Below are 26,545 nucleotides of genomic sequence, written 5' to 3' on the forward strand. Positions count from 1 at the left end.
GCTCAACGTGTGCGTGCGCATACATTTCTCCAGCAACCAGAGATAAGAAAGTCTACGACCCTGTTTAATTCTGAAAATCAAACAAATGAGCTTGTAAAGTAGTAGGCATCCATGAATATTTGTTTGCAATATAAATGCACAACAATGTCTTGTTTTCTATGTAGTAGCAGGAAAACAGGGAGTACAAAAACTGCTATAGCGAAAGCCAAACTGGCTAACAGCCCGGGTCACGGCTCAGGTGCCGCTCAGGTGCATCCAGGAGGCCTGGAGTACAAGGTGCCATAATCAAGTCGTTGAGAAGTGGGAGCGCTCCTAAATCAGTGTCTGGGAAGATTCTCCGGACGCTGCGGATTTCACTTTGGCCTGTATAACTAACAAAGTGCCCTTTGCAGGGCTCAGATATGAGCAAGTAAAACTTTCTCCCCAAACTCTGACTCTGAACGCATTCCCTTTCCTTAACGCTAGGGCATCTCGTCTTGGGGAAGTTAAAGCGAGTCGGTGAAGGGAGAAAAAGGAACTCAGAGAGAGACTAGGCGGGCTGCACACTCCGCAGTGTAAGGAGGAGAGATGGCAGCGCCCCTGGGAGGACAGGAAACACCACCACCACCTCCCGCCCTCCAAACTACACACGCACCTGGGGATGAACTTGGCCTCGTCCCAGAGTCGTGCCTGGAAGTCCTGCCAAGCCTATCCAGGGCTCGCCACGTCCCAGGAGGCGGCCAGAGCCGCCGCCGCGTCCTTGTCGCCCTCGTCCTCCTCGCTGTCCCCGGGGTCGGACCCCGCCTGGTTCTTGCGACCCCCAGCCAAGGCGCCGTCCCCCGCGGCCGGCCCAGCGGAAGCCGAGAGCGAACTCCTGGAAGGTGAGGCGCAGTCGCAGTCGGCTTCCAGCCTCCGGAGCCGGCCTCAGCGTCGGCAGAGAGCATGCGCAGCTCCGCCCACAGCGTGCTGAACTTCTTGCGCTCCAGCTGCCCTGAGCGGTTCGCAGGCAACGAAGACGGAGGGCAGTCCGGTCAGCTCCTCCAGGTCCCCGTCCGCCTCCGTCCCGCCTGGTGGGGCCAACCGAAAGGGCTCCGCGGCGCGACGGGGCACGCGGTCCGCCCCGGCTGTGGCGACAGCGGGGAGTCCGGAGCCACCTGCTGCCCCCGGGAGCCGCGGCAAGTTCGGCGACTCGGGCTGGTTTGGCCACTGGCGAGAACCTCCGGGCGGGGCGAGGCGCCTGGGTGGGTCGTAATGGCGCGCTCCGACGCGGCTTCGCGTTCTGCCAGCCCTGGAGCGGTGCCAGCGCGCCCCTGACCCCGCGCAAAAATGCCCGCCCGCGACTGAGACCCCGGCGCGGCCGCACGCGCCTTCCCGGCGGGGCCTGGCTCTGCCCAGCCTGGGAGAAGGAGCGCCCAGCTCCGGTTCCCACGCCTCCGGGATCCCGGCTGTGCTTCCCGTGCAGAGCTCTGGAGCCTGGGTTTGGGGCTCTTGGAGTTGGGGGGCCCGGCCGGAGCTGGGAGTGAGGCAGTAGGCTCTTCGGCGTAAACAGTGTTTACTCGGGTCAATCAAGAGCTGGCAGGAGCGTAGGGAGCTAACTAACTGGACAGAAAGGGGAAAGGAAAGTAGGGGTAGGATTCCAAACTGGTTAACGTTATGTGTATTTTATTCTTTTCCGATTCCGGAAAATTGGTAAACTTCTGTATATACAAGATTTACCAGAAGACCCCCATTCTCTGATTTTACTGGCTTTCTTTAATGCATGTCCGTCCAACATTAAGATCCAACTAGTTAATGCACATTAGGAATCACATAGATCTTCCAGATCCTCAAATCCAAATAATTCTTCACAGTTCTTGTCTCCAAAACCTGAGAAAATTAATAACCAAAATCCTTGACGGGCAGCAATATTTAAACAAGGACTGAGGTAGCTTTTAAACAAATCTTATGGAAATTATATGTGCAGATGTATGTTACCCTTTGATCTTAATTTCAACAGTACTGTTGTTTCCTTAATACTGGCTGCTTAATGGGTATAAGATCTTTAAAATTCATCCATTTTTATCCTTTTTTTTTTTAAAAAAAAACCTCGTCTTATTTTCAAGAGACCCTCACTTTGTCCTATGACTTATGTATATGTTCCCTTTGGTGATTCTCATAGCTTGTGAAAATGCATTTGGGTTATTTTTACTTTATCACATCAGTTCCCTCCACTTTTTAGATTTTTTTATTTATTTCCATTTCTTTTAGTAATGACTGTATTCCATTTATTCTCATTCTGAATCCTCTCTATTGCTTATTACTTTGTTTTCAGTGTCATAAAACTAGAGGATTTGACTGACACATTTCTTCAAGCTGATGTTCTTAAACAGAAAGCTAAATGCTAAACATCCGAAGAACTGTTTCTTCTTGAATAGTACAATAAATAAGGTCAACACTCACAGCATCCGTCAAGCTGTAAATGCCACTGATATTTGCCATCTGTAAATTTAACTAGTAATTTATGAGAGGCATTCTTTTTTTTTTTTTGCGGTACGCGGGCGTCTCACTGTTGTGGCCTCTCCCGTTGCGGAGCACAGGCTCTGGACGACGCACAGGCTCAGCGGCCATGGCTCACGGGCCTGGCCGCTCCGCAGCATGTGGGATCTTCCCGCACCGGGGCACGAACCCGTGTCCCCTGCATCGGCAGGCGGACTCTCAACCACTGCGCCACCAGGGAAGCCCTGAAAGGCATTCTATTAATAAGCCCTGGTCTTAGCAATCTAATTGCTAAGTGAATATAGTTCTGTACAAGTAGATAACTAATACATTGGAATGAATTTTATTATTAGTGCAAAAAAATTGTTATTGATTTTGGGTTTATGTGCTTTCCTGTTTATTCTAAAGACTGATTTTTCCATATAAAGTAAAAAGTGGCCTCGGTAATCCCACTTATTACCTCGGTAATGCCTTTAAAGCTTTTCAGATATACTTATTAAACTGAATCTTTGAAATATTATTATTATCATTCTGATAGCAATTAATAAATATCTGTATTTTTCAAAATACATGTTAATATTTTTAACTGCTTTGCCAGAAATGCTTTCTTGAAGACTGCTCTTGCAACTTCCTTCCTTAACTCACACTGACCTTTGCACTCAATTCGAAATTCTTATATTCTTTGACCTGCTTTGTCCTTTCAATAAGCCCCTTCACTGAGGAGTCATCAAGAAACATGGATTATTCCAAACGTCTGTGTACACACCTTCTCATTTCCACTGATTTTAATCTACTCCAGTTATCATAACAACACAACAAACACCTAGTGATTTAAAATAGCAGCATAATCTCACTGCCATCAACTTGGGCAGGGCTCAGGTAGGTGGTTTTTCTGCTGGCTTGCCTGGGACCATATCGTCACGGTAGCTTTACTGTGGCTGCTTGGTCTTAAGAGTGCCTCACCCATACGTCTGGAAGTTGGTGCTGGCTGTTAGCTGGACACGTGTCCTCAGGAGGCTCACACCAGCTTTGTCACATGGTGGCAGTGCTCCAAGAGGTTTAGGACCAATGCACAAATGCTTTTCAAGCCTCAGCTTGGGTCATGTTTGTTGCTATTCCATGGATCAAAGGAAGTCACATGGCCAAGCTCTAAGTCGGTGGAGGAGGGGATTATACAAGGTCGTGAATACAGGGAGATGTACTTTACTGGAGGCCCTTACTATGATAATATACCATACTTAGCCTCTAACACATTCTCTCAGGCTTCTGTCCTGCCAACCTCCTGTTCGTTCTACACAACCACAGCTGGACAGTCCTTCTTAAACACCAATTATTCTGTCATTTTGGAGCTTAGTGTTTCTCAATCAGTGGTAATTTTGTTCCCCAGGAGACATTTGGCAATATCTGGAGACATTTTTGGTTGTCACAATTTGAAAAGGGGGAGATGCTAGTATCTAGTAGGTATAGGCCAGGGATGCTGCTAAACATCCTATGATGTACAGGCCCAGCCACCCATAACAAAAAAATCTGGTCTAAAATGTCAGTAGTCCTGGGCTTCCCTGGTGGCACAGTGGTTGAGAGTCCGCCTGCTGATGCAGGGGATGCGGGTTCGTGCACCGGTCCGGGAAGATCCCACATGCCACAGAGCGGCTGGGCCCATGAGCCATGGCCGCTGAGCCTGAGAGTCCAGAGCTTGTGCTCCGCAATGGGAGAGGCCACAACAGTGAGAGGCCCACGTACCGCAAAATAAATAAATAAATAAATAAAAATGTCAGTAGTCCTGAGGTTGCTAAAGCCTGCACCCAAGCTCATCAACCCCTAGAGGTGTCTCAGTAAAAAGAGAACCAAGGGTAAGCTCTTCATCTGGGCATACAAAATCCTGTACAATCTGGTCCCACCTTATACTGTATATACAAACATTTCTGCTTTAGTCTCCATCAGGGCTCCTCCTGTCCCCCAAATATGCCACACTTGATTACATGACTAACTTGATAGCTCCTTATTGTCATGACAAAATGTAAATACTGAACATCCTTTAGCTTTTTTCACTTCTCCCTAACCAAACCATTTCCCAGCCTTAGGGGAAGAGTTGGATCCTGCTTTTCCTACCAAAGTTTCCACAATTTTATTATGACCTGTCACTTACAAGGACATTGCTTACCATGTACTATGTCAGCTCAGGCCACAGGAATGCTTTTTTCTTAGTCTTTTTCACAGTTTTATTTTTCACGTTTAAACACTGATTCAGGACTTCCCTGGTGGCGCAGTGGTTGAGAGTCCGCCTGCTGATGCAGGGGACACGGGTTCGTGCCCCGGTCCAGGAGGATCCCACATGCCGCGGAGTGGCTGGGCCCATGAGCCATGGCCGCTTAGCCTGTGCGTCTGGAGCCTGTGCTCCGCCACGGGAGAGGCCACAACAGTGAGAGGCCCGCGTACCGCAAAAACAAAAACATAAACAAAAACTCTGATTCATCTGGAATTTATTTTGGGTCAGGTGTGAGTTGTAGATTCAACTTTATTTTTTTCTGAATTTCTGCCTAGTTGTCTCAACACCATTTATACAACAATCTCTTCGCCATGGATTTAAATACCACCTTTGGCATATACTAAATTCCTGTACGTATTTGAGTTTATTTCTGGACTTTGTAGTCTGTTCTATTGAGGAATCACTCACCTTTTGAAAGGACTCTTCAGCTTATAAAAAGATTCTTAAAGGAGTCCTATTGGGTTGCTTTTTTAAGTGTTTAAAGTACCTCACAAGGTACCGAGGAATGCTTTTGAATATCCCTACTCAGGGGAAGGCAAAGGTTACATAATCTATCTTCACTATTTTGAAAAATTAGAGGAAAGAGAGGAGAAAAAAGAAATAGGAGGCATTTATTTTCTATTTTAGCATCCAGAAACAGCTAAAGGCAGTGCACAACTATTTCCTTGGCATGAAATATTCTCCACAGTAACTCAAGTCTAAGGGCGTGGCATTGTCTGCAGTTTGTGAAAGGGCCCTATGGAATACATGGGCTACCTAGAAGTCACTGCAATGCCCTGACACAAGTCCTGCTGAAATCAACACATCTGACATTGCTGTAGTACACTGTAGTACATACAAAACCAGAGTGTATACAATTAAATATTTGTGAGTTATAAGAGAATAAATATTCCTTTCAGAGTTATCCAACTTATTCTTGTCTCATAATACATTGAGTAACTGAAGAAAAGTAGATTGTAATGTACCATAGTAATCTCAGGTAAAAATTTAAATGCATCACAAGCAAGCAAGAAAATACAAACACTTAAAATTCTGTACTTTTACACTTTATCATTATTTAGAGGGGTGGAGAGGACAGAGATGTTTGGCATGCAAAATGCATTATTTTTGTATGATGTCAAAATTTCATGTGCAGTTACCTCTTGCTTACCTATCTCCATCTAAATTTTAAAATAATTTATATCTATAGCTGGCAGAACTTAAAGTGATGTCTGTATTTATTTTTTTATTTTTTTTTCAGTACGCGGGCCTCTCACTGCTGTGGCCTCTCCCATTGCAGAGCACAGGCTCTGGACGCGCAGGCTCAGAGGCCATGGCTCACGGGCCCAGCCGCTCCACGGCATGTGGGATCTTCCCGGACTGGGGCACGAACCCGTGTCCCCTGCATCGGCAGGCCGACTCTCAACCACTGCGCCACCAGGGAAGCCTGATGTCTGTATTACTGATCAATCTATGACTCAAAATACTGAATAAAATAAGGTTACTTCAAAAAATCTTATATCTTATTTTAATTGGGAAAACTTCTGGGCATATTTAAGTATATTTTCAAAGTCTTTGTTGCTAGAAATGCTATTTTCCTGAAAACGTTAGCAGGTAAGGGCAGACGTGTTGTGAAATACTTTGACTCTTTCGTAAGCTTCTTTTATTTTGCACAGGTCAGAAGTGATGGTACAGCTGCAAAGATGGAGAATCTTCAATATAAAAAAAGAAAAGACAAGGCCATAGATTATGTGGAGGAGATACAGTTGAGCCTAGATTCTAAGCATGTTAAATGCATGGAAAGTCTTTAAAGTAACCTTGACTTGTACTTTGTTTCTCAAAGGAGATGCCATCAAACTTGAGAAAACAGATATATATATATATATATATATATTTTTTTTTTTTTTTCGGTACGCGGGCCTCTCACTGTTGTGGCCTCTCCCGTTGTGGAGCACAGGCTCCGGATGCGCAGGCTCAGCGGCCATGGCTCATGGGCCCAGCCGCTCTGCGGCATGTGGGATCTTCCCGGAATGGGGCACAAACCCGCGTCCCCTGCATCGGCAGGCGGACTCTCAACCACTGCGCCACCAGGGAAGCCCCAGATATATATTTTTAATCTGTCCCATAAGTGAAGGAATAGTGAGAATGTCTGAAGTTAAAGACCACCTGTGTTCCAAAGGAAACGGTATTAGGCCCTGCTGTGAGAGAGAATCACTGTCCATAAATAAAGATTTTTTCGAACACAGTCTTGCCGATTCACTTTCACGCTACAGGAGCACAGCTGAGCAGCTGCAACAGATACATATGACCTGAAAAGCCTAAAATATTTATTCCCTGGCCCTTTACAGAGAAAGTTTGCTAACCCTGCTCTGTTTGAAGATGTGAAGGAAGGTAATGCATTGGCAAAGAATCGTCTTAATTTCAAACCATTCTTCTACCCTGAAGGTAGCTTCGGTGCCTCTAAAAACTCTTCAAACCCAATAAAAACATAATAATTCAACTTACAGGAGAAGAATTAAAGTCATCACAAGGGAATGGTGATAGGATAAAGGAAGAATGCACAAATTTTATTAATGGTAACTTATTTAACATTTTTTAAAATAAGAAAATACCAACAGACCCGAATCTTGTGCAATTTTGTCTGGTTGTTAAGTTTTTTGGTTCCTCAGCAATTTAGAAGAATCCTATGATAAATTCTGCTTAGAATTTATTAACTTTCCCTTTAATGAAGAATTGCCAAGCCTCCTTTTAGAAAGCAAAAAGGACCAAGGTTTCATGATGTTTCCCATCTTATTTCCCTGCCAGTGATTTCAGCTTACGTTTAGTGTTAAACTGAGGGACTCAGTTTGACCTTGGTTCCATTTCTGCTCTTTCTCTAGTTGGTTTCTGATCAAATTTTTTTTGTATAATTGTGAATTGCTCAGCTGTATGTGTGTGTGTGTGTGTGTGTGTGTGTGTGTGTTTAACCATAAAAAGTCCCAAAGCCTTTTTGACAGTAGGCAGGATTTATAAATTATAAATAATTATAAACAACTATTAGGCAGCTATGTTCATTTTAATCTCAATAATATTGGAATGATAATTATGTCAATATTTCCTTGTTAGCAATTTACTAATTATTTTACAGCTGCTCAGGACACACTCAACTTTTTCCAAAACTTGTATTCTAACAGTAGGCAGATCATGTCCTAAGACCACAATGAATTTTTTCCTAGGGAAGCCTATGAATTTTATCTCAAATACTCACAAATTACTTTTAGCTCTAGGGAATGCAGTGTGTGCACTGTTAGATCAGAGATATATTTATATTCATGCAAAATAATGGAGAAATGTACATTTCTGTGTGACATGAAAGTTGTTCCCAATTCTATATAAGATGTTAAAATATTAATCCCTTTTTTTAGACCAAAAAAGATTAAAGCTCCTATTCCCAGAAGTACAAAATGAGACAAAAGATCAGTCAGAAAGAGATCTATAAAATTCTAAAACCATTCCTATGCCTCTGGAAAGCATTATATAATTCAGAATTCAAAGGATGAGATATTCAAATAAGGCTCTTTTCACCAATACCCAAGAGACTCAGCTTAGCAATGAACTAAGATACTCATCTTTTACTAATGTAGTAATTAGAAATACAGAATAAGAATTTCTAATGTTGTTACATGTATTCCTTAATTTGTAAGTCTTTAATGTTATAGAAGATGAGTGAATAAAATGAAAAGTTAGCTTTATAAAAAGAAAAAGAGGTCACATTTGCACCATACAATGAGATAGAATTCTTGCCCACCAACACATTTGTTGAGAATGCCATACCTTTAGAGATGATTTTTTAAAATAATGTGTATTTCATTGTCTTTTAAGCTCTCAATTCGTCTTCCAGTAATAAACAAATTATTAGTTAATTTTTATAAGATATTTACAATTGGCAAAAGGGATTTCCAATATTCCAGACTATTCCAACATGTTGTTTGTTTTGAAACCTAAAAAGTTCCAGGGCCCAACATACAAGTATTTGTTCTATGTATTCCCCTATTTGTTCTATGGATTCCCCCATTTCATGAAAGATTATTACAAAAATATTTTATTTCATTCAAAGAGCTCAGATTTCAGGGCTTCCCTGGTGGCGCAGTGGTTGAGAGTCCGCCTGCCGATGCAGGAGACACGGGTTCGTGCCCCGGTCCGGGAAGATCCCACATGCCGCGGATGGCCGCAGAGCCTGCGCGTCTGGAGCCTGTGCTCCACAACGGGAGAGGCCACAACGGTGAGAGGCCCGCGTACCATAAAAAACAAAAAACAAACAAACAAAAAAAACAAAGAGCTCAGATCTCAGAGAGTAGACTAGGACTAATAAAATAATTCTTGAAATATGGAACACTTGAAATGGTAGCTTCAACTCCGGTGACTCCTGAAATCTTTTTATTTCCTTAGCTTGTATAATTCTCGTAAATGGTGTTCCAAGGACAGAGGCCAAAATAACTGAAAGGTATTTCATTTAACTTTTCCAAATATTTTTTCTGAACTTTTCTATGAATTCCAAAGTACATTTGAGATGTCATGAAAGCTTGGTTTCGTCTTTTTTTTTTTTTTTGGTCTATTTTTCAGGGCCTAGGTACATTTATTGGTTTGTTTACAAAATTTACTGAGCCCAACCCAATCCTAGCCACTGGGTTCCTCCAGGGCAGCAGCCAAGCCTACATGCCCCATATAACCTGAGCAGCCCAGGAAGGAGGCAAGTGGGAGCTAGGACCAAGGGAGGGGAGGCCACAGCGGTCTGCTATGAGTCACCTTGGTTTAGTCTTTTTTTTTTTTCTTTGCGGTACGCATGCCTCTCACCGCTGTGGCCTCTCCCGTTGCAGAGCACAGGCTCCGGACGCGCAGGCCCAGCGGCCATGGCTCACGGTCCCAGCCGCTCCGCGGCATGTGCGATCCTTCCGGACCCTGCATCGGCAGGCGGACTCCCAACCACTGCGCCACCAGGGAAGCCCTAGTCTTTTTTTTTTTTTAATTAATTAATTTATTTGTTTCTGCTTTATAACAAAGTGAATCAGTCATACATATACATCTGTTCCCACATCCCTTCCCTCCTGCGTCTCCCTCCCTCCCACCCTCCCCATCCCACCCCTCCAGGCAGTCACAAAGCACCGAGCTGATCTCCCTGTGCTCTGCGGCTGCTTCCCACTATCTATCTACCTTACGTTTGGTACTGTATATATGTCCATGCCTCTCTTTTGCTTTGTCACAGCTTACCCTTCCCCCTCCCCATATCCTCAAGTCCATTCTCAAGTAGGTCTGTGTCTTTATTCCTGTTTTACCCCTAGGTTCTTCATGACATTTTTTTCCCTTAAATTCCATATATATGTGTTAGCATACGGTATTTGTCTTTCTCTTTCTGAGTTACTTCACTCTGTATGACAGACTCTAGGTCTATCCACCTCATTACAAATAGCTCAGTTTCGTTTCTTTTTATGGCTGAGTAATATTCCATTGTATATATATGCCACATCTTCTTTATCCATTCATCTGATGATGGACACTTAGGTTGTTTCCAGCTCCGGGCTATTGTGAATAGAGCTGCAATGAACATTTTGGTACATGTCTCTTTTTGAATTATGGTTTTCTCAGGGTATATGCCTAGTAGTGGGATTGCTGGGTCATATGGTAGTTCTATTTTTAGTTTTTTAAGGAACCTCCATACCGTTCTCCATAGTGGCTGTACCAATTCACATTCCCACCATCAGTGCAAGAGTGTTCCCTTTTTTCCACACCCTCTCCAGCATTTATTGTTTCTAGATTTTTTGATGATGGCCATTCTGACTGGTGTGAGATAATATCTCACTGTAGTTTTGATTTGCATTTCTCTAATGATTAATGATGTTGAGCATTCTTTCATGTGTTTGTTGGCAGTCTGTATATCTTCTGTGGAGAAATGTCTATTTAGGTCTTCTGCCCATTTTTGGATTGGGTTGTTTGTTTTTTTGTTATTGAGCTGCATGAGCTGCTTGTAAATTTTGGAGACTAATCCTTTGTCAGTTGCTTCATTTGCAAATATTTTCTCCCATTCTGAGGGTTGTCTTTTGGTCTTGTTTATGGTTTCCTTTGCTGTGCAAAAGCTTTGACGTTTCATTAGGTCCCATTTGTTTATCTTTGTTTTTATTTCCATTTCTCTACGAGGTGGGTCCAAAAGGATCTTGCTGTGATTTATGTCACAGAGTGTTCTGCCTATGTTTTCCTCTAAGAGTTTGATAGTTTCTGGCCTTACATTTAAGTCTTAATCCATTTTGAGCTTATTTTTGTGTATGGTGTTAGGGAATGATCTAATCTCATACTTTTACATGTCCCTGTCCAGTTTTCCCAGCACCACTTATTGAAGAGGCTGTCCTTTCTCCACTGTACATTCCTGCCTCCTTTATCAAAGATAAGTTGACCATATGTGCGTGGGTTTATCTCTGGGCTTTCTATCCTGTTCCATTGATCTATATTTCTGTTTTTGTGCCAGTACCGCACTGTCTTGATTACTGTAGCTTTGTAGTATAGTCTGAAGTCAGGGAGCCTGATTCCTCCAGCTCTGTTTTTCGTTCTCAAGATTGCTTTGGCTATTCGGGGTCTTTTGTTTTTCCAAACAAATTTTGAAATTTTTTGTTCTAGTTGTGTGAAAAATGCCAGTGGTAGTTTGATAGGGATTGCATTGAATCTGTAGATTGCTTTGGGTAGTAGAGTCATTTTCACAATATTGATTCTTCCAATCCAGGAGCATGGTATATCTCTCCATCTATTTGTATCACCTTTAATTTCTTTCATCAGTGTCTTATAATTTTCTGCATACAGGTCTTTTGTCTCCTTAGGTAAGTTTATTGGAAGCCCTAGTCTTAAATAAAGTTACCAGAAGCTATTTTCTGGGAAATATTTAATGATTGCTAGAACTCTGTTAATAAAATGGAAACAACCACGAGGATTTATAAAGCACAAACAAATGCACAGCTAATATCACGTTTCCTCTTCACTTCATAATGGCATTTGGGACTGAAAAACACAGAAGTGGGCAAAATCAACATTCTCTTACCGTCGACAGTTCTTACAAAGTTTTTTAACCACATCCAGGATGACATTCTTGCAGAAACTGAATTTCACACATTCCAAACTAATATGACAATAGTTAGCCAATGAGCAAACCCTGGAAAGAAGGAAGAGGACAAAAGGATATTAGAATAGATTGTGAAATGCACTTTTTACAAAGTTTACAAAAAGTCAACCCTCAAATTTACCTTGGCCCTGCATATCCACTAACCCCACCCCATCGCTCCTCACCTACTGGTCCTGCCTTCCCAACCAGGCTGAGGCTACAACTGGACCTTCCAGAAACACACACAATGAACATACCTAATACAATTTCCATACCATAAAAATAAAGTGAAAAAGTAAACATTTAAAGATGTCAGAGTTTCATTCTGAGATTCTGAGAAAAATGGTAAAAGTAAATAAATCGAGATAATTGTTACAGTGTTATCATTTTGATGTGTATTTAATAATAATGAGGTAAAAGTAATCATTATCTTAATATCTGGCACCAGAATTACTCCCAGAAGGGAACCATCTTAGTTTGGGATACCTTTATTTAAAAAAAAAAGATTTATTTATTTATTATTTAACTTTATTCATTTTGGGCTGCATCGGGTCTTAGTTGTGGCATGCGGGCTCTTTGTTGTGTTGTGTGGGCTTCTCTCTAGTTGTGGCGAGAGGGTTTTCTCTTCTCTAGTTGTGGTGTACAGGCACTAGAGCACGTGGGCTCTGTAGTTTGTGGCATGCGGGCTCTAGTTGAGGTGCACAAGCTCAGTAGTTGTGGCACACAGGCTTAGCTGCCCCATGGCATGTGGGATTTTAGTTCCCTGACCAGGGGTCGAACCTGCATCCCTGCATTGGAAGGCGGATTCTTAACCACTGGAACACCAGGGAAGTCCCTGGGGTAATACCTTGATAGACTCTTGCAGGAGAAAAGAATCTGCAGAATAACATGTAATAGTTCTGCCAATTTTCATAGACAAGGATGGATTTTTCTTCCTCCTGACAAGTGAGTAAGGAAGACAGTGGAGAGAAGAGAGACGACAGAAAAATGGAGAAAGGCTGGAGCCAGCAAGGTGAGAAGGCTACTGGGGAGCCAGTGGGAGAACTTGTGAAAGTGCTATAAGCCCTTCCTAGGGTACCTGAAACATTTCTGCTGAAATCTGTTTTGCTCACAAATGAACTAGAAGAAGAGGCTGATGTAACACTGATCATGTGAAAGGGAGCAGGAGCCCAGGAGGCAAGAGAAGACAGGAGGAAACATGAGCACATAGATCCCACCCCAGAATTTGTCAAAATTATGGGCATGGAATTTTGATAACCTTAAGCAAATGTTTACCTAGATCTCAGGAGTCAAAAAGCCTCCTTCAGGACAAGGGATCTCTATAACCTAAATCACAAGTTCTCAAAGGATAGCTCCCGGACCAGCAGCAGCAGCAGCAGCAGCACCTGGTAAATTGTTAGAAATTTGGGGGACTTCACCCCGAACCACTAAATCAGAAATTCCAGGGGTCAGGCTCACCAATCTAACAAGTCTTTCAGGTGATCCTGATGCACAAAAAATCTGAGAACCACTGGCCTGAAAAATGATTCACAGCCTTGGCCATGTATTAGTTTCACCTGTGACATGATGAATAAAAAATACTGATGCCAGAGAATCATTCTCAATGATTCTACCAACATAAACAATTTATACTTCAAAGAACAAATTCTTGAAAATAAGTCTATAGGCAGAAACACCAAAAATCTCTATTAGACATAGCTTCAGGATGGCGGAGGAGTAAGACGTACAGATCACCTTCCTCCCCACAAATACAGCAAAACTACATCTCCATGAGGAACAGCTGCTACAGAACACCTACTGAATGCTGGCGGAAGACCTCAGACTCCCCAAAAGGCAAGAAACTCCCCATGTACCTGGGTAGGGCAAAAGAAAAAATAGAGACAAAAGAATAGGGACAGGACCTGCACCTCGGGCAAGGAGCTGTGAAGGAGGAAAAGTTCCCACACACTAGGAAGCCCCTTCACTGGTGGGGATGGCAGGTGGCGGGGTGGGGGGGAGCTTCGGGGCCACAGAGGAGAGTGCAGGAACAGGGGTGCAGAGAGCAAAGCAGAAAGATTACCACACAGAGGATTGGTGCCGACCAGCACTCACCAGCCTGAGAGGCTTGTCTGCTCACCCGCCGGGGCGGGTGGGGGCTGCGAGCTGAGGCTCGGGCTTCAAAGCTTAGATCCCAGGGAGAGGACTGGGGTTGGCGGCGTGAACACAGCCTGAAGGGGGCTAGTGCGCCACGGCTAGCCAGGAGGGAGTCCAGGAAAAAGTCTGGAACTGCCTAACAGGCAAAAGACCATTGTTTCAGGATGCACGAGGAGACAGGATTCAGGGCACCAACTAAACAAGCTCCAGAGACAGGCATGAGCCGCGGCTATCAGCGCGGACCTCAGAGACAGTCATGAAATGCTAAGGCTGCTGCTGCAGCCACCAAGAAGCCTGTATGCAAGCACAGGTCACTATCCATACCTCCCCTCCTAGGAGCCTGTGCACCCCGCCACTGCCATGGTCCCGTGATCCAGGGACAACTTCCCCGAGAGAACACATGTCATGCCTCAGGCTGTTGCAATGTCACGCCGGCCTCTGCCGCCACAGGCTCGCCCCCCATTCCGCACCCCTCCCTCCGCCCCCCGGCCTGAGTGAGCCAGATCCCCCTAATCAGCTGCTCCTTTAACCCCGTCCTGTCTGGGCAGGGAACAGATGCCCTCAGACGACCTACACACAGAGGCAGGGCCACATCCAAAGCTGAACCCCAGGAGCTGTGCGAACAAAGAAGAGAAAGGGAAATCTCTCCCAGCAGCCTCAGGAGCAGCAGATTAAAGCTCCACAATCAACCTGATGTACCCTGCATCTCTGGAATACATGAATAGACAATGAATCATCCCAAAATTGAGGCAGTAGACTTTGGGAGCAATTGTAGACTTGGGGTTTGCTTTCTGAATCTAATTTGTTTCTGGTTTTATGCCTAACTTAATTTAGTATTTAGAGCTTATCATCATTGGTAGATTTGTTTATTGATTTGGTTGCTCTCTTCCTTTTTTTTTTTTTTTTTTGCAGTACACGGGCCTCTCACTGTTGTGGCCTCTCCCGTTGCAGAGCACAGGCTCTGGATGCGCAGGCTCAGCAGCCATGACTCATGGGCCCAGCCGCTCCACGGCATGTGGGATCTTCCCAGACAGGGACATGAACTCATGTCCCCTGCATCGGCAAGCAGACTCTCAACCACTGCACCACCAGGGAAGCCTTTTATATATATATATATTTTTTTTTTCCTTTTTCTCCTTTTCTGAGTATGTATGTGTATACTTTTTTGTGTGATTTTGTCTGTATAGCTTTGCTTTCACCATTTGTCCTACTGTCTGTCTGTCCATTTCTGGTTTTGGAGGTTTTTTTTAGTATAGTTTTTAGTGCTTGTTGTCATTGGTGAATTTGTTCTTTTGTATTGGTTGCTCTCTTCTTTCTGTCTTTTTTTAATTACCTTTTTATTTTTAATAATATATTTTTAATTTCTTATTTTAATAACTTTATTTTTCTTTCTTTCTTTTTTTTTTCTCCCTTTCTTCTGAGCAGTGTGGCTGACATGGTCTTGGTGCTCCAGCCGGGTGTCAGGCCTGGGCCTCTGAGGTGGGAGAGCTAAGATCAGGACATTGGGCCACCAGAGACCTCCTGGCCCCACATAATATCAAATGGTGAAAGCTCTCTCAGAGATCTCCATCTCAACGTGAAGACCCAGCTCCACTCAACCACCAGTAAGCTACTGTGTTGGACACCCTATGCCAAGCAACTAGAAAGACAGGAACACAACCCCACCCATTAGCAGAGAGGCTGCCTGAAATCATAGTAAGTTCACAGACACCCCAAAACACAACACCAGACGCGGTCCTGCCCACCAAAAAGACAAGATCCAGCCTCATCCACCAGAACACAGGCACCAGTGCCCTCCACCAGGAAGCCTACACAACCCACTGAACTAAACTTACCCACTGGGGGCAGACAACAAAAACAATGGGAACTGCGAACCTGCAGCCTGCGAAAAGAAGACCCCAAACACAGTGAGTTAAGCAAAATGAGAAGACAGAGAAAAACACAGCAGATGAAGGAACAAGGTAAAAACCCACCAGACCAAACAAATGAAGAGGAAATAGGCTGTCTACCTGAAAAAGAATTCAGAGTACTGATAGTAAAGATGATCCAAAATTTTGGAAATAGAAAGGAGAAAATACAAGAAAGGTTTAACAATGACCTAGAAGAACTAAAGAGTAAACAAACAGTGATGAACAAAACACTAAATGAAATAAAAAATTCTCTAGAAGGAATCAATAGCAGATTAACTGAGGCAGAAGAACGGATAAGTGACCAGGAAGATAAAATATTGGAAATAACTACTGCAGACCAGAATAAACAAAAAAGAATGAACAGAATTGAGGACAGTCTCAGAGACCTCTGGGACAATATTAAACGCACCAACATTCGAATTACAGGGGTCCCAGAAGAAGAAAAAAAAAGGGACTGAAAAAACATTTGAAGAGATTATACTTGAAAATTTCCCTAATACAGGAAAGGAAATAGTCAATCAATTCCAGGAAGCACAGAGAGTCCCAAACAGGATAAAACCAAGGAGAAACACAACAAGACACATATTAATCAAACTATCAAAAATTAAATACAAAGAAAAAATATTAAAAGCAGCAAGGGAAAAGCAACAAATAACATACAAGGGAATTCCCATAACATTAAGAGCTGGCCTTTCAGCAGAAACTCTGCAAGCCAGAAGGGAGTGGAAGGAAATATTTAAAGTGATGAAAGAGAAAAACCTACAACCAAGATTACTCTACCCAGCAAGGATATCATTCAGATTCAACATAGAAATTAAAATCTTTACAGACTAGCAAAGACTAAGAGAATTCAGCACCACCAAACCAACTTTACAACAAATGCTGGAGGAACTTCTCTAGGCAGGAAACACAAGAGAAGGAAAAGACGTACAATAACAAACCCCAAACAATTAAGAAAATGGTAATGGGAACACACATATCGATAACTACCTTAAATGTAAATGGATTAAATGCTCCCACCAAAAGACATAGACTGGCTGAATGGATACAAAAACAAGACACATATATAAGCTGTCTACAAGAGACGCACGTCAGACCTAGGGACACATACAGACTGAAAGTGACAGGATGGAAAAAGATATTCCATACAAATGGAAATCAAAAGAAAGCTGGAGTAGCAATTGTCATATCAGATAAAATAGACTTTAAAATTAAGACTATTACAAGAGACAAAGAAGGACACTCCATAATGATCAAGGGATCAATCCAAGAAGAAGATATAACAATTGTAAATATTTATGCACCCAACATAGGAGCACCTGAATACATAAGGCAAATGCTAACAGTCATAAAAGGGGAAATCAATCGACAGTAACACTATCATAGTAGGGGACTTTCACAACCCACTTTCACCAATGGACAGACCATCCAAAATGAAAATAAATAATGAAACACAAGCTTTAAATGATACATTAAACAAGATGGACTTAATTGATATTTATAGGACATTCCATCCAAAAACAGCACATTACACTTTCTTCTCAAGTGCACAAGGAACATTTTTTTTTTTTTTTTTTTTTTTTTGCGGTACATGGGCCTCTCACTGCTGTGGCCTCTCCCGCTGCAGAGCACAGGCTCCGGATGCTCAGGCTCAGCAGCCATGGCCCACGGGCCCAGCCGCTCCGCGGCACGCGGGATCCTCCCAAACTGGGGCACGAACCAGCGTCCCCTGCATCGGCAGGCGGACTCCCAACCACTGCGCCACCAGGGAAGCCCACAAGGAACATTCTTAAGGACAGATCACATCTTGGGTCACAAATCAAGCCTTGGTAAATTTAACAAAATTGAAATCATACCAAGCATCTTTTCTGACCACAACTCTATGAGATTAGAAATCAATTACAGGGAAAAAAACATAAAAAATACAAACACATGGAGGCTAAACAGTACATTACTAAATAAGCAAGAGATCACTGAAGAAATCAAAGAGGAAATCAAAAAATTCCTAGAGACAAATTACAATGAAAACATGATGACCCAAAACCTATGGGATGCAGCAAAAGCAGTTCTAAGAGGGAAGTTTATAGCAATACAAGCCTACCTTAAGAAACAAGAAACATCTCAAATAAACAACCTAACCTTACACCTAAAGAAACTAAAAAGAAGAACAAACAAAACCCAAAGTTAGTAGATGGAAAGAAATCATAAAGATCAGAGCAGAAATAAATGAAATAGAAACAAAGAAAACAATAGCAAAGATCAATAAAACTAAAGGCTGGTTCTTTGAGAAGATAAACAAAATTGATAAACCTTTAGCCAGACTCATTAAGAAAAAGAGGGAGAGGACTCAAATCAATAAAATTAGAAATGAAAAAGGAAAAGTTACAATGGACACTGCAGAAATCCAAAGCATCTTAAGAGACTACTACAAGCAACTCTATGGCAATAAAGTGGACAACCTGGAAGAAATGGAGAAATTCTTAGAAAGGTGTAAACTTCCAAGACTGAACCAGGAAGAAATAGAAAATATGAACAGACCAATCACAAGTAATGAAATTGAAACTGTGATTAAAAATCTTCCAACAAACAAAAGTTCAGGACCAGATGGCTTCACAGGTGAATTCTACCAAACATTTAGAGAAGAGCTAACATCCATCCTTCTCAAACTCTTCCAAAAAACTGCATAGGAAGGAACACTCCCAAACTCATTCTATGAGGCCACCATCACCCTGATACCAAAACCTGACAAAGATACTACAAAACAAGAAAATTACAGACCAGTATCAATGCTGAATATAGATGCAAAAATCCTCAACAAAATACTAGCAAACAGAATCCAACAGCACATTAAAAGGATCATACACCATGATCAGGTGGGATTTATCCAAGGGATGCAAGGATTCTTCAATATATGTAAATCATTCAATGTGATACACCATATTAACAAATTAAGGAATAAAAACCATACAATCATCTGAAGAATAAAAAACGTATGATCATCTCAATAGATGCAGAAAAAGCTTTCAACAAAATTCAACACCCATTTATGATAAAAACTCTCCAGAAAGTGGGCATACAGGGAACCTACCTCAACATAATAAAGGCCATATATGACAAACCCACAGCAAACATCATTCTCAATGGTGAAAAACTGAAAGCATTTCCTCTAAGATCAGGAACAAGACAAGGATGTCCACTCTCACCACTATTATTCAACATAGTTTTGGAAGTCCTAGCCATGGCAATCAAAGAAGAAAAAGAAATAAAAGGAATACAAATTGGAAAAGAAGAAGTAAAACTGTCACTGTTTGAAGATGACATGATACTATACATAGAGAATCCTAAAAATGCCACCAGAAAACTACTAGAGGTAATCAATGAATATGGTAAAGTACAGGATACAAAATTAATGCACAGAAATCTCTTGCATTCCTATATGCTAACAACAAAAGATCAGAAAAAGAAATTAAGAAAACAATCCCATTTACCACTGCAACAAAAAAGATAAAATACCTAGGAATAAACCTACCAAAGGAGGTAAAAGACCTGTACTCAGAAGATGATAAGAAACTGATGAAAGAAATCAAAGATGACACAAACAGATGGAAAGATATACCATGTCCTTGGATTGGAGGAATCAACATTGTGAAAATGACTATACTACCCAAAGCAATCTACAGATTCAGTGCAATCCTTATCAAATTATCAGTGGCATTTTTTTACATAACTAGAACAAAAAATCTTAAAATTTGTATGGAGACACAAAAGACCCCGAATAGCCAAAGCAAACTTGAGGGAAAAAAACATAGCTGGAGGAATTAGACTCCCTGACTTCAGACTATACTACAAAGCTACAGTAATCAAGACAATATGATACTGGCACAAAACCAGAAATATAGATCAATGGAACAGGTTAAAAAGCCCAGGGATAAACCCATGCACATATGGTCAACTAATCTATGACCATATGGAGAAGAGACAGCCTCTTCAATAAGTGTTGCTGGGCAAACTGGACAGCTACATGTAAAAGAATGAAATTAGAACACTCCCTAACACCATACACAAAAATAAAATGGATTCGAGACCTAAATGTAAGACCGTACACTATAAAACTCTTAGAGGAAAACATAGAAAGAACACTCTTTGACATAAATCACAGCAAGATTTTTTTTGATCCACCTCCTAGAGTAATGGAAATAAAAACAAAAATAAACAAATGGGACCTAATGAAACTTAAAAGCTTTTTCAAAGCAAAGGAAAGTACAAACAAGACGAAAAGACAACCCTCAGAATGGGAGAAAATATTTGCAAACGAATCAACAGACAAAGGATTAATCTCCAATATATATAAACAGCTCATGCAGTTCAATATTAAAAAAACAAACAACCCATTCTCCAAAGAAGACATACAGATGGTCAAGAAGCACATGAAAAGCTGCTCAACATCACTAATTATTAGAGAAATGAAAATCAAAACTACAATGAGGTATCATCTCACACCAGTTAGAATGGGCATCATCAGAAAATCTACAAACAACAAATGCTGGAGAGGGTGTGGAGAAAAGGTAACCCTCTTGCACTGTTGGTGGGAATGTAAATTGATACAGCCACTATGGAGAACAGTATGGAGTTTCCTTAAAAAACTAAAAATAGTTCCTTTAAAAAACATATGACCCAGCAATCCCACTGCTGGGCATATACCCAGAGAAAACCATAATTCAAAAAGACACATGCACCCCAATGTTCATTGCAGCACTATTTACAATAGCCGGGTCATGGAAGCAACCTAACTGCCCATCAACAGATGAATGGATAAAGAAGGTGTGGTACATATATACAATGGAATATTACTCAGCCATAAAAAGGAACGAAACTGGGTGATTTGTAGAGACGTGTATGGATCTAGAGACTGTCACACAGAGTGAAGTAAGTCAGAAAGAGAAAAGCAAATATCGTATATTAATGCATATATGTGGAACCTATAAAAATGGTACAGATGAACTGGTTTGCAGGGCAGAAATAGAGACATAGATGTATAGAACAAATGTATGGACACCAAACAGGGAAAGTGGCGGGGGGTGGGTCAATGGTGGTGGTGGTGTGATGAATTGGGAGATTGGGATTGACATATACACACTAATATGTATAAAACAGATAACTAATAAGAACCTGCTATATAAAAAAATAAATTAAAATTCAAAAATTCAAAAAAAAGAGGAATGAAATCTTGCCATTTCAGGCAACATGGATAGACCTAGAGGGTATGATGCTAAGTGAAATAAGTCAGATAGAGAAAGACAAATACTGTTTGATTTCACTTATATGTGGAATCTTAAAAACAAATCAAATGAACAAATTTAACAAAACAGCATCAGAGTTACAGATACAGAGAATAAACAGGTGGTTGCCAGAGGGGAGGGGGTGGGAGGAGGAGAGAAATAGGTAAGGGAGATTAAGAGGTACAAACTTCCAATGGCAAAATAAATGAGAATAGTGTGGGGAATACAGTACATTATTTTTTTGAAAAGTAAAACTTACAGAGTAGGCAAATTAGGAAGTAGCTATTCATTTTACAGATAATTCCAGGCAAAGTTCCTAAATATAACAAGCTCTTACTACACATTCAAGATGGTATTTGATTCACAAAATTTCAATTGACACATAATTTACTGTGGTATGGCCTTCATAGCCTGGTCTCAACCCAGTCATTAAGTTAACATAAATTTACAGAGCACCGACCACATGCAAGGAACTGTGTTTTGCTTCATGATCAATACCTAGAGCCCCACATACCTTTTGGGGCTGGGCTCCAAATCTGTACTCTTGCATGTCTGTTTTTGTGACAGAATCTACAGAATCCCCATTTGAATATATAAATCAGAGAGTCACGGAAGTGCTTATCCCATATTTTGCCTAGATTAACTAAGGAACCTCAAATATGATCGTAATACAACACTTATACTAGGCTCAAATAATTTAAGCAATAGGCTCTGCCCTTATATGGCATCCATCATCTTATTTAGGATACCAAGTAATCTAACATGGCACACATAATGCTAATTTAGGAGCTCTTTATGGATTAGAAGGAAATGCCTAGAAATTGAGTAAGATTAAGCTAGTGTTGCTGTGTGAGTTTGCTGTTTTGAGTGAAAAGAGACTAAGAATGAGAGTTTATTTCTTTCCAGAATTTTGAGTTTGTGTTAGACTTCCCCAAATATATCTAAATACATCCCAAAGCAAGTTAAGAGTGGACTGTCAACTTTTAAAGGAGAATTCCTTTCAAGGACATGACATTTTGATTAAAAAGAAGAAATGAGGTATTGTTCTTCTCTCATTACTTCATTCAGAGCAGTGTTCAAGGCAAGAACACTTCAGAACCCAAGGTGAACCTGGTAAAAGAGAAAACTGAGAACATAAAATGTTTAATTCAACTGCTTATGTCAGAATATCCTTTCACTGGCTTCCAATCAACCAGTATCAAAAAGCATGGTAACAGTCTGTTCTCAGCCAGAAGTACTGTCCACTCCAAATTCACAGAATTGCAATCAACATTCAGCCTGTGAAAATCAGTCTGTCCCACTGTCATATCACCTTTTGGCTAATCATGTCTGAGGGAGAAGTCAGACTCCCTTCTCCTTCCACATAGATGGAAGCCAAGGGGGATGCAGTGGGGGGAAAACAGCAAGTTTGGGTCCAGGCTTACTAGCTTTGTGACCTGTATCATTTCTCTTTCAACTTCCAGAGCCTCAATGACTCTATCTGTAAACTGGGGACAATGCTACTTCTCACAAGTAGTATTGGGAAGATGGGAAGCTGATGAAATAATGTGTGTAACAAGTGCCTTGTATGGTTTCTAGAACATGGAAGGGGCTCAGTAAATAATAACTATTATCATTATCTCTCATTTGTTCAATAGTTTTATTGAATTATTGTAAATTTTAGCTCAGTTAGAAAAGTGGCAAAAGATCCAGTTAATGGGCCGACTTTTAGATCTATTACCTATTCCTTAACTAAATAGCGATGTTTCCTCAGGGAAACAGTTTCAAATATTTCTTCTTTTGAGTAGAAGAAAGAATCCAATGTCCAAACCCTTTCTATCACACAGGTATTCTGGGATTCTTTCCCTCCTAAAATGTACACTTCAGAGCATTATTTCATGGTGGAAAGTCTGCATTTTAATGTTTAATGAGAAGTGAATATATGGTGCTGATAACATGAAATGAATTGTTAAATTTAATCAACAGATGAACAAAATTCACTAAGCATGGTATCCTCAGTAAATCCAAGCCCATTGATCCTCCTATGTTATACGAAGCTGCTGCAAACACTGATTAGCAAATACTCAACCACTGCTCCTAGGGGAGGTACCAGGGTTAGGTTTCTGCAAGCGTCTGAACATAACATTTTTGTCGAATGATCAAAATATAACCTTGTTTTTTGTGTGCTTTTGTTTAAAGACACCTTATTTAATATATATTATTGGTTCGTTAACACTGGACTCATGGACCACAGCAATATAACTCATGCCTGAACAAAGTTAATTTGACACATATTTTCTCTATAAGGCACATCACAGCCTTCTTGCCCTCAGGAATACTACCCAGCACTTCAGTACTATGTTTGGGGGCCATTTTAAACAGCAAGATCACTAATAAAGAGCACAAAAAATGTGAAAAACATGGCACTAAATGGACCAAGAAAAGGACACTTCTTTACAGTATGAGAGCTGAAACAAGAAGGCAAAGCCTCGCCCTGTTGGATCTCAGCTGAGAACATACACCTTGGGCTACTCAAATTTGTCCTTGCTCTGCACGTGTCCACAAATGGCCAGGAAAGCAACATGAGTATTGATTTTGGGGTTATAAATAAATTTCATCAAGTAGGCAAGTTCTTAAATATGGAATCCATGAATAATAAGGATCAACAATATCGATACATTAAAATCAGCAACAGCATATATGGTCAAAGGCAGCTTACAGTAGAAGCAGCACTACCTTAGTATGTGCTAGTGATACCTAAATTACAGGATAGCCATGATCCATGGCAGTGGAGATTTATCAAAAATTTTTCACATTTCTTACAAATTGATAGTACACAAGAATATGGAACCACCCCTCACCCTCAACTTACAGGACATGAAAAACCTGATTTTTTTAAAGCATTAAGGATTGCAGGTATTAGTGTCTGTTCCAGCATCAGGTACTGTTGGTGTATTTTTCACACATATTTATGTGACTTGAGTTACTACTTGCATGGGTTTTAGGAGCGTCCTCCTTTCAGGTCACAATAAGGGCACAGGGAAGATAGTAAGTAATAATAACTCTGTCTACCTGGTATAAGACTGCAAGTCCATGAGTTGGTTCTGACGGAATCAGCAAACTCACACCAGCCCCTCTTCTTGCATGACTTTCAGTTGAATGATTACCTAAGGCAGCATCTTTCCAAATGTGGTTCCTGAACCAGCAGTAACTTGTTAGAAATACAAATACCTGGGGCCCACCCCAGATCCTCTGAGCGTGGAGCCCAGCCATCTGTGGTTTAACAAGCCCCCCCCCCCAGTTGATTCTCATGCCTTTAGTTTGTGAATCACTGACCTCAGGAATCTTCCTAATCACGCCCAGGTCACTTTAGTAGTTAGCACAGGTATATGAGCCCTGAGTCCATGATTATATCTTGGATAAGTGAATTCATTACTGAATAATGACGCTTTAATCATGTATTTCCCAGAACCAGTACAAAATAATAAAATACCTCTTTAAATTGACAGCATACTTTTAGGACATTATTTCAAAATCAATTCATATTAAAATGAATCAGTTATTGTGAAGTGTTTTAACACGTGAACTATTTATTGCCCCATCCATCTATATAGGTTAATTTGAGTTAAGGAGTTTTGGTTTTTTATAAGGCAATAGGAAAGTGAGTATTCAGGTGTGGGGTGTGTGTATGTTGTGCGTTTGTGGCTGTTTATGACTATATTTGTGTGTATGTAAGCAAAAGTCAGAAAGACAAAACCTGGGACTTCCCTGGCGGTCCAGTGGTGAAGGCTTCACCTTTCAATGCAGCGGGTGCAGGCTCAATCCCTGGTCGGGGAGCTAAGATCCTACATGCCTCGTGGCCAAAAAACGAAAACATAAAATAGGACCAATATTGTAACAAATTCAATAAGGACTTTAAAAGTGGTCCACATCAAAAAAAAATCTTAAAAAAAAAAAGACAAAACCTAACATATTGGGGGAGTGGGATGAATTGGGAGATTGGGACTGACATATATACACTGATATGTATAAAATAGATAATAAGAAACTGCTGTATTAAAAAAACCTAACATACTATACAGTGCAGGTATTATAATGAAATATGACATAAACTATTATAAGAACTTTTTCATAAGGAAATAATTAAGTTCCCAGTTATTTAAATAAATATTATATTGACTGTGCTACAGACAAGTAACTCATAGTCCACTAGAACTTGTTATTGTGAGATATGATCTATATTAAATACAAGTCAGATTTTACCAAAAATTAACAGAATAGTAAAATAATGTGTATCTTAGTATCAAAAGGCCTTCACCTTTTTGCAGCCTATGTTCTTAGGACAAGTCCTTTACCTCTCTGAAGCTCAGTTTCCTCATATGTAAAATGAGGATGTTGGATTTAGAAGGGTCTCTGGTGTCTGATCTAAAATTCTACCTGAGGGCTTCCCTGGTGGCGCAGTGGTTGAGAGTCCGCCTGCTGATGCAGGCGACACGGGTTCGTGCCCCAGTCCGGGAAGATCCCACATGCCGTGGAACGGCTGGGCCCATGAGCCATGGCCGCTGAGCCTGCGCATCCGGAGCCTGTGCTCCGCAACGGGAGAGGCCACAACAGTGAGAGGCCTGCGTACCACAAAAAAATAAATAAATAAAATAAAATTCTACCTGAGATGGAAACTGAGCTGGAAATGTAAGAGTTAGCTTGAAAACTAGAGTCTCAGAGAAGAGGAAACACTTGAGGTAGAGTCAGGTACTGAGAGCCTCAGATATAGCCCTTCACTGTAGACCAGTGCAAGACTGGATGGGATACACAGGGCCAGCAGAAATGGTGGCCTAAGGGAAGAAATATTGGGGAGGCATCAACAACAGGGTGTGAGGGAACACTGCCTTCCTATAGTCCTAGGGGAATGTATTTGAGATGATATTGATACCTAAGAAAAAATATAATTCCCCCTGGAATTGAGCCCACCTTGGGAAGCCAGCAAGGTAACTGAATGATTGTCTATTGCCATTCAATTATGATGCCTTTCACATGTTGTTGACCTCATTGCCTGTCCCCTATTGCTTTTAGAGTTTGATCTCCAACCCAATTACCTGACCCAGGACTGTCACCTGCTTCCAACTAAGCTTGTCAGATCTTCCAGCAACAAGCCTTGATATTAAGCCCCAGAGATTTTACTCAGCCTTAACCATTTTGTTTTAAAGTGCAGGTTTTATTATTATCCAGGTATGGCCAGGCCAGCAGATCAGGAGATGACTGCCATTGAAAAGAGAGTTTGTTATACTCACAGTTCCCAAGAGGAAGTAGCATGCCACACCACACTGGGCCACATGGGGAAGTACCAGTGTCAGGAGGCAAAGGAATGAGGGAAAAATGTGGGCAAGAGCCTTTGTTGTGGTCTTCATTGGAAGGAATGGTGAGACAG

The 26,545-nt window shown here is 41.4% G+C and overlaps 2 long non-coding RNA genes across 3 annotated transcripts in view; both read right to left on the bottom strand.

The window, feature by feature from the left end:
- LOC309798847 overlaps positions 1-866 on the bottom strand; it is a 52,349-nt gene extending 51,483 nt beyond the window's left edge. For both annotated transcript variants that reach the window (XR_014293238.1, XR_014293239.1), the window contains exon 1: positions 635-866. This is a non-coding gene — a long non-coding RNA (uncharacterized lncRNA). The remainder of the gene's footprint in view (positions 1-634) is intronic.
- Positions 1-26,545, bottom strand: part of LOC309798861 — a 292,612-nt gene that overhangs the window by 82,177 nt on the left and 183,890 nt on the right. The window lies entirely within an intron of this gene.

The sequence above is a fragment of the Mesoplodon mirus genome, assembly GCF_964341445.2.
Source record: "Mesoplodon mirus genome assembly, chromosome: 1".
NCBI lineage: Eukaryota > Metazoa > Chordata > Mammalia > Artiodactyla > Ziphiidae > Mesoplodon > Mesoplodon mirus.